Source organism: Equus quagga, chromosome 3, assembly GCF_021613505.1.
Source record: "Equus quagga isolate Etosha38 chromosome 3, UCLA_HA_Equagga_1.0, whole genome shotgun sequence".
NCBI lineage: Eukaryota > Metazoa > Chordata > Mammalia > Perissodactyla > Equidae > Equus > Equus quagga.
In genome coordinates this window covers 4,342,469-4,355,402 of record NC_060269.1, presented here as the reverse complement: position 1 = coordinate 4,355,402, position 12,934 = coordinate 4,342,469, and the positions used below count along the sequence as shown (strand labels likewise).

At 37.3% G+C, this 12,934-nt stretch overlaps 1 protein-coding gene across 6 annotated transcripts in view; it reads left to right on the top strand.

Annotated features, from left to right (window-relative positions):
• Positions 1 to 12,934, top strand: part of COL25A1 (collagen type XXV alpha 1 chain) — a 440,445-nt gene that overhangs the window by 198,885 nt on the left and 228,626 nt on the right. The window lies entirely within an intron of this gene.

Genomic DNA, 12,934 nt, shown 5'->3' with positions numbered 1-12,934 from the left:
GCCACAGTTGGCAGTGGAACCTTATTGGTGCCCCCGTGTCTGACCCTCATTGTCAAGCTGTAGATTTTCCAGTTATTAACAATTCAGGATTATTTTTGTCATCTAATGATATTAGAAATGTAGATTCATGAAACTGAGAAAATAAAAGATGTTTTCAGTTTACTCCTGTTTACGTTTAATTCTCATTTGAGACCTTCAGATTAAATTTATACCTAGGTAGATTAGGGGAAAAAAACCTTAACAATGCATATATATTGCCTATTTTTGAAATTTAGAGGATGATGAGGTTACACAATCTAGAAAACAAAGTCTTAGATATTACCACTAACTTTGATAATTGTGAATTACATAAAATATCTCTGATACTTTAGCTAAATTTCATGAAACGCGTCATTACCCCAAATGCCTTTTAATAGATATTTTCATGAGTTAATATCTAAGATTAAAGGTTTTTTTTAAAAGGTATCTCCTTTAGTTTATAAATCATCTTCTCTTTGTAGCTGCAGAATAGTGTTTTGAACACCTGTGTGAGAACTCTATAAGATGCTCTTCAGGAATTAAACTCAGCTCAGACAGCCCCTCAACTGTGTTAACTAATTCTAGCTATTCTCAAGTATCAGGAAGGATTGATAAGATTAAAACTTACAAAACATTTATCTAATACATAAGATGAGCAGCATAAAATATGTCTTTCTATGTATGTTATTTTAAAAATATTATTTGAAGTTTTAAATATTTTTTTGTAAAAATATATTTTCAATTAAAAAAAAGGAAACAGAGTCTATTCATTACCCCAGAAGCTTCAAAGTATTAAATAACTCCTGTACCAACTTTTTGGATGCTAGTCAAGTTGTGTGTTGTTTTAAAAATATAATGATATGAATAGTGTATGGAATGAGACTTAAATAATAATCAAAGAATGGTGTATATCTCAGTCCACTGCAGCTATTTGACCCAATATTTAACTATTATGGGAATTGTAACTATTCAGGAAAAAATACAGGTAAGACATACTATGCAGAGAGCCATAAATTTTTGAGTAATATATATCCTAAAGTGTGTACTTGAATGTCTGTTTTTAATAACAGAGCTTGTTAAAATAAAGAAGGCAGAATAAAAGTAACATGCCTTCCTAGGGGTGTAGCAAGCAGCTCAATGAATGATGTATTCAATTATGTTAATAAACCTGAAGTGGTTGAAAAGACCGGGGTGCCACCGATGTGAAACAAGGGTCTTGTGCATTATAGATGAGTCTGTTTCCTGGTGTGCGCCTGTAAGTGAGAGTCCACGTCTATCTTTCAGGCAGGGGTGCTGTATGGATCACGTCTGAGAAGCCCTGTTAGACTTCAAGGCCGAGGTTAGGTAGTGGTGTTTCTATGTCTGTTGCTATTTTGTTGGGGTTGGGGCAGCTAGGAGGGGCGTGGTTAAACTTATGTTATAGGTACAGAACCCCTTATTTGCCCTGTCCAGTTGAAAGGCTTTATGCAATTCCAAGGATCCTAAGATACTTATTGTCTACATGACATGACTGTTGACATTGACCTTACTCATCCTGTACATGCTGTTTCCCTCAAAGAGAGTTTTTGTTTATACTAAAATAAAAAATAAAGCTGCAGCATGAACGCTAAGAGCAGCATTACTGAGGCCTGAGATTCAGCCATGACCTTAGATTGCTTGAATGATGAGTCTCCATTAGCTTCTTGGAGCATTTTGTCCACACACTGGGGGGTTGACAGCAGGTCCAAATTCAGCCCTCATTATGTTCACACTCACATTCTGAATTAGAAGGATTCCACACAGACTAGGTGATGGCAGCTGTCCCGTTATTCACTGTCTGTTATACCCTTTTCTTGTCCTTCCTCCCCTGACCTCAACCTGCTTGCTGAACCACGTAATATGGCACCCTGTGTCAGAAGTCCTGTCAGTGAACCTATTCATGGTTCATTTAATTAATTTAATTTATTATTTATTTTTATATTTATATTTATTTATAATTTATTTTATATTTATTTATAATTATTATTAATTTATTTAATTAATAGGCTTTATTTCTATTTTAGTTTTACAGAACAATTGAGTATATAGTACAGAGAGTTCCCATATACTCCACCCCCACTCCACAGTTTCCCATTATTAATGTCTTGCAGTAGCACATACATATTACAGTGAATGAGCCAATATTGGTACAGTAATATTAACTACAGTCCATACTTTACTCGCATTTCCTTAGTTTTTGCCTAATGTCCTTTTTCTGTTCCAGGATCCCATCCATGGTACCATGTCACATTCAGTCATTGGGTCTCTTTAGAATTCTTTTGTCTTTGGCGGTTTCTCAGACTTTCCTTGTTTTTGTAACCTTGATTGTTTTGAGGATTACTTACTGATCAGGTATTTTGTAGAATATCCTTCAGTTGGGATTTTTCTGATGTTTTTCATAGTTAGAGTGGGTTGTGGATTTGGGGAGGAAGACCACAGACATAAAATACCAATTTCTTCACATTACGTTAAGAGTACGTGCCATCCCCCTGAGTTATGCCTGCTGACGTTGGCCTTAGTCACCTGGCTTGCAGTGCTGTTTGTTTGCATTCTCCATATTTGCAGTGTTTTTGATAACGCTTTGGGCACTTTCAAAAGACATTCAACTAACTCCTTTAAAGCTGTGTAAAGCGTGCCTGATGCGTTGAAGAAGCAGCTTTCCTAGACTCCTATGAGGAAGAGGGGATTCCTCCAAGAAGAGTTAACGAGAATTTTATTTGAATAGCCAGGTGCAGGTGATGAATAATTATTAATAGTCAAGAAATAATTCCAGCAGTCCAGCATAGCTCAGGGTATGCTTATTTAGAAGCATTAAGAGCTCTACTCATTATGATGACAGAATCAAGAGTGCCAATTAGAGAATAGCTACACAGCCTTTCTGTTTATTTTGAATGATTTTAATGTTATATGGTTCAAAGCATAAAGATCTCATCACAAGACATATCTCAAAGCAGAGATGGGAGAGAGATTATCTGGAATATAGTCACTAAGGACTGATTTTTCCCGCTCTTCTTCCAACTTTATCATCATTATTAGACAAATTGGCATCTATTCCTTCAGTTTTATGGATGTTTAGACTCAAACATGCAACATATGTTTTTATTTACCAAGTAAGATTCCTTTTTTCTTTTGGTACCAGAATGTTTTTGAGTTGATCATCCAGCATCCTGTGGCTAGTATGTTAATTATGCATTATTCATAGTGAAAGGTTCAAATTTGTTATGCTGTAACTGTTCAGTCCTTGATAAATGACCCTGATAGGTCACACCCATTTTTAAGTAAATGAAGAACAGCAGGAACTGAATTTCTTCTAAAAAATGTGTAGTACTGAGAGCTTCTTTGGCAAGTTACTATTTACCCTTTTACTTAAAGTCTCGAAAACTCATGTGCTTTCCAGTAGAACTAATAATATTTTTAGGGGGTGGGTCCTCCTGGGGCTGTCTTGGTGGCTTCCACTCCCATTATGCCTTCGGCTCACTCTGCTCTCTGCGTTCATCAAGGTTTACACTTACTTCTCCCTCACCCTTATAAAATATACTGGATCTGTTTTCAGGGTCAAAGATTCTTGTATATTATCATTTATTCCTTGAATAAATATTTATGGAGCATTTTTATGTACTAGGCAATGGTCTGGGTGCTAGCAGTGCAAAGATGAAGGTATTCACTTGGAGTAGGTGCAAGGCGATTTAGTAATTGGTTTTGCTGAAATGCCAAATACCCAAAGGGAGCAGAAGGAGTTAAGATTGGAAAAGTGGTAGATATTGCAGAGGACTCTGAATGCTGGACTAAAGATTTTGCATTCTATCCCTTGGTGGCTTTTTGCACAGTGGAAATAATCAGAGATGTTCTTAAGGAAGATTAGTTTAAGAGCAATATGTTGATTGTTTTGGAGACGGAAAGAAGCTAGAGTTTCACTTGGAATTTTGCAATTGTCCAGGTGAATAGAACTGAAGAGCTAAATTGAAGTGGAGTGAGTAGAATCAGAATAAAGAATAGGTGCAAGATATATTGCAGAATAGACGAGAGAGAGAGAGTAGTCAAGTTTTGTAAGACTGGAACCTGCATGGAGTATGGTACGGCTATTAACAGAAATGAGACCCAAGGGGTACATCTGAGGGGAAGGTAAGTTCTGTTTCAAAAATTTTGCATTTGAGGAGTTTGAAAGTCATCTAGGTGGACATAGAAGACAATTAGAAAAGTAGATTTGCTTTTTTTATGGGGCTGAAGGATGGCACTTCAGTGCAGGACTGGGTCAGGCAGAGCTGATGGAGCCGAAGATGCAGAGGCGGAAAGAGTAGACAGAGAGAACAATGGGGCAAGGACAAACATGTGGAGGCCAGGCACACTGATATCCAAGAGGCCTGAGAAGCAGTGGTCGGAGGGGAGTGGAATGAGAACCGGGATAATCTGGTGTCACAGAAGCCAATAGGAGGAGAAGTACCAAATCCTGCTGTGACATCTAAGGATGGGACTGAAAAAAGAAAAAGCTCATTGAGTTTGGAAAGTTACTGGTGAATTTTAAGAGAGCTGTTTTAGAATTGTAGGGGTAAAAATCCAAATGCAAGAAAGAATAAGACATATATAAAAATGTTACTTATGATTACTCTTTGAGAAAACAGAGAAGTGCTAAATAGTATGTCCCAGAAAACAAAAATAAAACAATATGAATTTAAACAATCTAAAACCACCAGGTGGCTTTCAGATGTGAAAACTGCTGATTTATACAGAGGGGGAGATTGGTATTGTGTTATCAATGAATCCTGCTGGGGCCACAGAACATAATGGAATATGGGCTTGGGTATTGGGCATAAAAACCTGGTACTTGGTTCTTAGTATAGTGCTGCTTGCATAATAATATACCAAAATAAGTTGTCAAGGAATGCAATTTAATGTAAAAAGTGGTTTAGGCTCCCCTGTAGTGTTAGAGAGATTAAGTGTGTGATATAAAAATAAACACATTTCAACCATCTGGGTCAACAGGAATTATCTTATCTTGAGAAATTGCAGTGGAAAATGTGTTTTTTTATGCTTTATATTGCTGATTGTTTTTGTATTTAAGAGAGAACTTGTAAGCGGTTTCCTTCATTAAGTTTTGGTATTTAAATTTCAGCTTTGCAAGAATAATATTAATATTGTGGCCTTAATTAAGAAAAGGCATATTTATAATTTATTTCTTTTTTTTTCTTTCATTTATTATTTTTTTCTTTCAATAAGCATTAGTTAATGAAGTCCCTTCTAAACTCTGTACCAGGCACCAAGGAATCATTGATACATGAGAGGTGCCCTCAGGGAACTTCCAGTCCTGTAGTGGAAACAGATGAAACCAATTAAAGCAGAATCTGTTGTAGCTCTAAGACAAGTGTACGTGGTTTCAAGAGGACACAAAACAAGGGACCTTTGTTCTGCTCGGGGGCAGTGTTATCAGGAAAAAGCTTGGAACTTTTGTGACTCTTGAGATGAGCTTGAAATATGGGTAGGTGGATTGCTCTTCTCTCTTCGAAAAATACAAGTAGTCTTTTTCCTTTAATTTACATTGTTTCTCTACTGCTGAATTTAAAAGAATAGACACCAGAGAGAAGAAAAAAGATGGAGAGGAAACCGACATGAAAGCTTGGGGAAATGAAAGCTATTCATTTTTTGTCCCCTTATTTTATATCTTTATGGAAGATTATTACAGAAACCTGTCTACTCTGCATAAAAGTATTTTATTTTAGTATGAAAATTATTGGTGTTGCTATGTTTTGGTCAAACTAAATATGTAGTTGAAGAAGAATGGAGCAGTCTGGAATGTATGCAGTAATAGAAATTGTTGTATTTCTCTTTAGAAGTTGTTTTTCACTTTTTGACTTTCTTTTTTAGCTTGTCCCAGTCACATTTTTTGGCTTTTAGAAGGAGTATCTAAACAAACTGATTTAGATCAGTAAATCAAATAGATGACTATTATGGAGTTAACAATATCAAAAATGCTTAGACTAGACTTCTTAGGAAAATACTTGGATTTGTTTCTCAAAAGGTCCTGAAAAAGATGAATGCTTCTTTGTTTGGAAGTCCTATTAAGTTTTCATTACAATATCAGATTTTTAAAACTGCTTGTTTCCTTTAGAAAGTTTTATTTTAGAAATGTCTATATTAGACTTGTTTTATACACCACAATTTTCATAAATTTCCTTCTCTCATCATATTGTATTTCTCATCCAATAATATTCCATGAAAGATTCTTTTCTCTAGGAAAAAATATTATTTTGTTGAAAATATCAGTCCTGAAAACGTGGTACAGTCCTATCTGTTTGGGTTCGTTACTCGTGCTTACTAAATATTATAGCGGTAAGAAATGAAAGTGAATAGAATTAATTTTCTCTGTCTTTCAAACCTAAAGACATTTACTCAGATTTTTCCTTTTTTTGCTGGATAGGTGATTCAGAACATATTATTTGATATGAGGCAAAAAAACCCTGGTGGGTGATGGAGTACTGAGAGCTAAGCCATAATGGTACAGTAGAGTGGAAGGACCTTGGGCATGTTTCCTTTCATGCACCAAACATGTCTAATCAATTCATAAGCATGCAGCAGAGGAGATGCGCTGTAAATTAGATGGTTTCTTGGGGAAAACATGGAACATACAGGAAATGGTTTTGAGTTCTCCCAGCTGTATCACTCACCAGTAGTGTGACCTTGGGCAAGTCACTTAATCCCTCTGAAACTTTTCCTGACCTGTTCAGTGTGGCTACCACTACTCTGCTCACAACATGTATGAGAATCAAATGAGAGAAATAGATCATGCTCCTCGCATAGTGGCTGGCATATAGGAAGAGTTCAGTAATTTAAGGGAGTTGATTGCTGTAATTCAAATGAGAGATGAAAGCTGAAAGGAGAACACTTTCATTATGGATGAGAAGGAAGGGATATATTTAGGAAATTTTCATAAAATTTAAGAGAGAGAATCTCATAGTACTACAGTTGTGAAAGAGAAATAATAAATTGGAGGCAGTTTGAGTCTGAGATGTCTGAAGAAAATAAAACATATAGGAATCCCATATGATGCTCAACAGAACCCTCGGTTTAAAATTAACATCTTTAGATAGTTACATAAAAAAATATGTCTGCTCATCAATTAGGCTAGAAAAAGAAAGAAAAGGAATCCAAATAGGCACTGAAGAAGTGAAACTCTCGCTGTTTGCAGATGACATGATTTTATATACAGGAAACCCTAAAGAATCCATCGGAAAACTATTAGGAATAATCAAAAACTACAGCAAAGTTGTAGGGTATAAAATCAACTTACAATAATCAGATGCATTTATATACTCTAATAACGAACTAATAGAGAAAAAGAATACGGTCCTATTTACAATCGCAACAAAAAGAATAAAATATCTAGGAATAAATTTAACCAAAGAGGTGAAAGACCTATACAATGAAAATTATAAGACATTATTGAAAGAAATTGATGATGATGTAAATAAATGGAAAGATAGTCCATGCACATGGATTGGAAGAATAAATATAGTTAAAATGTCCATACTATTGAAAGCAATTTACAGAGTCAATACATTCCAAATCAGAATCCCCATGACATTCTTCACAGAAACAGAAGAAAGAACCCTAAAATTCATATAGGGCAACAAGAGACTCCAGACAGCTAAACCAATCCTGAGGAAAAACAACAAAGCTGGAGGCATTACAATCCATGATTTCAAAATAGACTGCAAAGCTTTAATAACCAAAACAGCATGGTACTGGCACAAAAACAGACACATAGATCAATGGAACACAATCAAGAGCCCAGAAATAAAGCCATACATTTACAGACAACTAATCTTTGACAAAGGAGCCAAGAACATACAATGGAGAAAGGAAGGTCTCTTTAATAAATGGTGTTGGGAAAACTGGACAGCCACATGCAAAAGAATGAAAGTAGACCATTATTTTTCGCCATACACAAAAATTAACTCAAAATAGATCAAAGACTTGAAGGTAAGACCTGAAACCATAAAACTGCTAGAAGAAAATATAGGCAGTACACTCTTTGACATTTGTATTAGCAGCATCTTTTCAAATACTGTGTCTTCTCAGGCAAGGGAAACAGAAGAAAGAATAAGCAGGACTTCATCAGACTAAAGAGCTTCTGCAAGGCAAAGGAAATCAGGAACAAAATGAAAAGACACCAACTGGCAGAAAACGTTTTCAAATCATATATTGGACAAGGGACTAATCTCAAAAATATATAAAGAACTCACATCACTGAATAACAAAAGAACAAACAACCTGCTCAAAAAATGGGCAGAGGATATGAACAGACATTTTTCCAAAGAAGACAGACAGATGGCCAATAGGCACATGAAAAGATGTTCAGCATCACTAATCATCATGAAAATGCAAATCAAAACTACACTAAGATATCGCCATACACCTTTTAGAATGGCTATAATCACCAAGACAAAAAATAATAAATGTTGGAGAGGATGTAGAGAAAAGGGAACCCTCCTCACTGCTGGTGGGAATGCAAACTGGCGCAGCCACTATGGAAAACAGTATGGAGACTTCTCCAAAAATTAAAAATAGAGGGGCCGGCCTGGTGGTATAATGGTTAAGTTCACACGTTCCGCTTTGGCAGCCCAGGGTTCAGGTCCCAGCTGTGGATGTGGCACCACTTGGCAAGCTGTGGTAGGCGTCCCACATATAAAGCAGAGGAAGACGGGCATGGATGTTAGCTCAGGGCCAGTCTTCCTCAGCAAAGAGAGGAGGATTGGCAGCAGATGTTAGCTCAGGGCTGATCCTCCTCAAAAAAAAATTACTAAAAAAAATATATAGAAATACCATACGACCCAGCTATGCCACTACTGAATGTTTATCCAAAGAACTTGAAATCAACAATTCGAATACTTATGCACCCATATGTTCATTGCAGCTTTATTCACAATAGCCAAGACATGGAAGCAACCCAAGTGCTGATCGACTGATGATTAGATAAAGAAGATGTGGTATATATATATATACAATGGAATACTACTCAGCCATAAAAAGAGACAAAATCATCCCATTTGCAACAAAATGGATGGACCTTGAAGGTATTATGTTAAGCTAAATAAGCCAGACAGAGAAAGACAAGCATTGTATGATTTCACTCATATGTGGAAGATTAACACATGGACAAAGAGAACAGATTAGTGGTTACCAGGGGGGAAGGGGGTGGGGGGTGGGCACAAGGGGTGAAGGGGCACATTTATATAGTGACTGAGAAATAATAATGGACAACTGAAATTTCACAATGTTATGAACTATTATGACCTCAATAAATTTTTTTAAAAAATGGCTGCTCACCACTGTACTTAAGGTAAGTTCAGTGAATAACATATTTAAACATTAGTCCTAAAAACTGTGTTTACTTTGGTGAGAAAACTAGAAGAGTTTTTGGAAAAGAACTGGTCAATTTTGCAGTGGGACACGTTTGTGTAAAGGTATCGCAGACTTATGGAGTTCTAGAAGTGATTTAGCCCTTGCTCTTGTATATAAACTTAACCCTATTTTTCCATTAGAATGAGCTTTCTTAGGTTAATATTATAGTACTATATTTATTTATTGTACTTGAAAAATCTATAGAGAAACAGTTAAGTATAGTGGTTCAGAGTGAAGACTCTGGAGCCAGACTGCCTGGGTTCACTTCCCAGCTCTATTCCTCACAAAGTAGTTAAGAAGTTATGCTACTTCTCTTTGCCTCAGTTTTCTTATCTGTAAAATGGGGATAACAATATCACCTTTCATGTAAAGTTGAAGTGAGGATAAAATGAATTAATATTTGTAACAGAACAGTGCCTGGCCGAGTGGCTTGTGCTACACGTGTGTTAGTTGTAGTTAACGTGGTGATGATGATGATGACGACACAATTTTTGATGATAAAGTGTAGACAGAAGCTGGCGCAGTCCATTTTTCTTAAGTCGAGCAAGCCCTCACTTGCTGTGAGCATAACCTGTCTATACTGACTGAGAAGAAAACCGTTTGACTCTCTTCCCTTTTCTATCCCTTTCATGACCTGTGTTTGAATTCCATACCATTGGTTCCTAGTCCACATTGTCCCTGTTGTCTCTAGTTATTTCAGTGGATGTGACAAAATTCTCGATAAAATTCTCAAAGCTGTTAGCTTTAACTCACTTCAACTCTTGGAAATATAAAAGTTTCTCAGGAGGATTGGAAGCATGTGACACAAAAATTAGTGTGTCAGCTCCAAAATGCAGAAAACTCTGCTCTGAATAAATAAAAACATTTTGTCTTCTTATTTGGCCATGAAAAGCCATAGACTTTTCCTAGCCGCTGCCCTGATAAGACAGAATTAACTCCTTTTATTGTGTGCACTTTTTAGCTCTCTGAACTTGAATTTATTATGGCTGTTATCATCATCTTATCATCTTAGTTATCACATGTCTCCCTCTACATCCTGAAATTCTCCTGTGGATAAGGGCAGTGTGTTAGTTTTCAGCTTTTCCTCCCCAGTGCTTAGCACAGTGCCTGGTCCAGCAAGTGCCAACATTTGTTGTTGTTGAATGAATGAATGTATGAATCAACCCAAAAGGATTGCCCAAATGATTATAAAGAAAGTTTTCAGTTATACTAAACACTTTCTTATACAAAGTGCATTAATAGTGAATAATGGAAAATTGTTCAACAGAACAATGAGAGCATTCAACTGACTAGCAGGGGAATCTGTCTGGACACCAAGAACAAACGAAAACAAATGAACATCTTGGGTGGAAGAAAATCCACCTAAAAGATTGTGAGGCTTTGCTTTAGTTCAGTCTGAGTCTCGGGATTATTGCGAAACTATATTTCAGAATAATCTGTCTTATTTAACACCATTCTTTCATCCACCTCCGGAAAAAAGCAAAGAAACCTAGATCATCAATCTGTTTCCAGGAGCATCAGCAGAAATTGTGATTCCTCTGACCACGAGGCTCTGTCAGCTTGCCAGGGAAAACATGCATGTTTTTCTTCCTGCCTTTTGCATTTGATGTACCATGTAGGAAGCAGAAACAAAAATCAGGTTTCGAAAGCTCTGTGGGCTGCTCTTCCCGCAACATTCACATTCAGACCTGTCCCTGGGAGCCAGCGTGCTGCAGCCGCTGGACACACCAGGGTGGTGTTCAGGGTTGACCACAGGGCAGGTGGGAAGAAGCCCCGGGATGTCAGCACGGTGCTGGCACGTGGCGGCTGTGATGCTGACTTGCAGGTACTGTACGGTCCTGCCGCTTCCATCACAACATAGTCCACACTCCGCTCCTGCCTCGTGATTCTTCTGGTAAAGGGTTTTCCCCTACAGATTTTAACATTTCACCTAGAAATGAGCTTCTTACATGTTGTAAGTCCTACTTACATGTTTCAATGTGTTTATGGTAAATGGTGTCTTTTCTTCCAGAATCCACTTGAATCTTGATCTACTCTGTTTCAATAAATGTGTATTTTTAATCTATGCTGGAAAGCTGTGAAAAGCAGCTTGACAATAAATACTTTTAAAAATGTGCTTTATTAGTTTTTTTAAAAAACCTGCTTAACGGTTCTGATGATGCAAATGCTTTGTGTCTTTTATTTTATTCAGTTAGAGGAAAATAGAGATTTGAGAGTGTCTCAGAATATATGATAAATAGATAATCTCAAAAGTTACATAAAGTAATGCTCAAATTACTCAATTCAGCATGATTGGTTTAATTACACTGTGATGAGACCCCTGAAGGAGAACCATAAATATCGGAGGCTACTTTTAAATGGTATCGTGATCCCTGATTCTTGTTTTAAAAGCAAAGCAAAGTAAAAACTTTCAACACACTCTAGGAAGCGAGTTACGGACAGTATTATTCCAATGTTTCTTTGAGTTCTGGAAGGTATAGGAAAATTCACAGAAAATTAGTTTAATAAAGAAACTGAAACATTCAAAAAGCTTCTTAGGGGACAAACAAGTCCCGAGGCTGTCTGGAGAGACCCTGGAAATGGTGACATTCCAGGATCAGCCAAGAAGAAGAGACAAGAGAACACCTCCCCATCATACACTACGACCAGACCACGCCCATGCGCTCTCCCTCCCAGAGTGACCCTCTATGTGTGATGGCCATAGAGTTGATGACATATGTATCGAACTACTCCAAATGTGAAAATTGCAGTCACTTGAGACACCGTGAATAGGGAAACTACTCTTGTCAGAGTTATAAATGACCTCTTTACATTCAGACTTTGCTTTCTCCTCCAGTCTTAGCCTTCAGCACTCCATCTTAGTACAGCTTTCAACACCATTGATTATGATATAGTTTGAAAATGCTTGAGGGAGTTTGCCTTGTTGTCTGTTTCCATTTTAAAATGGTTTCATTCTTACCCTTCAGACAGTTGACATCATGTGTCAGTGGCCACCCTTTGCTCTGGGGCTGAGGTGCCTGATGCTGGTGTCAGCGGGTGGGGTTCTACCATGGGTTTGGCACTGTTTAAATCCTCGGGCTGCCTTTATGGCTGTCAGTGTGAGCTGGACGGCTATGCTGAAGATAAGGCTGCTGCTTTTCTCCCTCGGCGGGAGGTGGGAGGCTGGTTTTGTTTTTAGCAGAATTATGGAAATACAGATCTGGAAAGAAATTCTACAAGCTGGTAGTTTGTCCCACCTTTCCTAGAGCAACGGCTTGGCCTTGTGCTTGAGAGTTGCCGTATACCTCAATTCCACAATCTCTTGTTCTCTATTACATTTCTGCTCTAAAAATTTATTATTTAAAAATTTTTCCTTTATATGACTCTAATCCTTCCTGACTTAGTTTTCCATTCTCACTTAGCCCTTGTTCACTTATCAAACTGCTCACTTAGCATGCGGTCAGGTACCAGTTAGCTTATCCGAGGATTTGCTTTAAACACAGCAATAGCATCCGTGCACGGT